This window comes from Propithecus coquereli, unplaced genomic scaffold, assembly GCF_000956105.1.
Source record: "Propithecus coquereli isolate 6110/MARCELLA unplaced genomic scaffold, Pcoq_1.0 Scaffold498, whole genome shotgun sequence".
Taxonomy (NCBI): Eukaryota; Metazoa; Chordata; class Mammalia; order Primates; family Indriidae; genus Propithecus; species Propithecus coquereli.
The window spans coordinates 256,209-257,269 of NW_012150818.1; the positions used below are offsets into that span (position 1 = coordinate 256,209).

Here is a 1,061-nt window from a genome sequence, read left to right on the forward strand (position 1 = left end):
TCTGTCATCTGGGCTAGAGTGCAGTGGCAACAGCAACCTCCCATTCCTGGGCTCAAGCGATCCTCCTGCCTCAGCCTCCCGAGTAGCTGGGACTACAGGCATGTGCCACCGTGCCCAGCTAATTTTTTCTATATGTTTTTAGTTGTCCAGCTAATTTCTTGCTATTTTTAGTAGAGACGGGGTCTCGCTCTTGCTCAGGCTGGTCTCGAACTCCTGACCTCGAGCGATCCTCCCAGCCTCAGCCTCCCAGAGTGCTGGGATTACAGGCGTGAGCCACCGCCCTGCCCGGCCTGTTCCTGATATCTTGCCTTTCTTCAGAATCTAGCCTGTATCAATTCACTTCTCTGTCTCTCTCTCACTCACACACACACACATACAGACACGATTCTTGTTATTTGCAGTCGTGCGATCCCATAAAGTCGCCTTGAGTACAGAACTGCTACTCTGAGGGAAATACAAAGTCAGGTTTCTGAGAGCCCCCGGTGACAACATTTTCATCCACTGATCAATATACAACCTTGTTTTATGTGTGTTTCTATTTAAAGACACCTTCCTTAACCTTATAGTTGAGTCACATTGAATCCGCGACCAATAGCACCGTAACTCATGCCCAAATGAAGCTTATCTAACCTATGTATTTTCTCCATAAGGGAATCACAGGCTACTTTTGCTTGGGGACAATAGCCAGCACTTTTAGCACTACACTTGGGGATCATTTTGAACGGTGAAATCACCAATAAAAAGTACAGAAATGCAAAAAACAAGGCACTAAAATGACCACAAAAGGGACACTTGTTTACAGGACAAGAGATTAATCAAGAAGGCAGAGATCAGCCAGGCGAGGTGGCTCACGCCTGTAATCCTAGCTCTCTGGGAGGCCAAGGCGGGAGGATTGCTTCGAGGTCAGGAGTTCGAGACCAGCCTGAGCAAGAGCGAGACCCCGTCTCTACTAAAAATAGAAAGAAATGATCTGGACAACTAAAAACATACAGAAAAAATTAGCCGGGCATGGTGGCGCGTGCCTGTAGTCCCAGCTACTCGGGAGGCTGAGGCAGGAGGAT

The 1,061-nt window shown here is 48.0% G+C and overlaps 1 protein-coding gene across 1 annotated transcript in view; it reads right to left on the reverse strand.

Moving 5' to 3' along the window:
* HMCES (5-hydroxymethylcytosine (hmC) binding, ES cell-specific) overlaps window positions 1–1,061 on the reverse strand; it is a 13,205-nt gene that overhangs the window by 10,930 nt on the left and 1,214 nt on the right. The gene's annotated exons all lie outside the window — the stretch shown is intronic.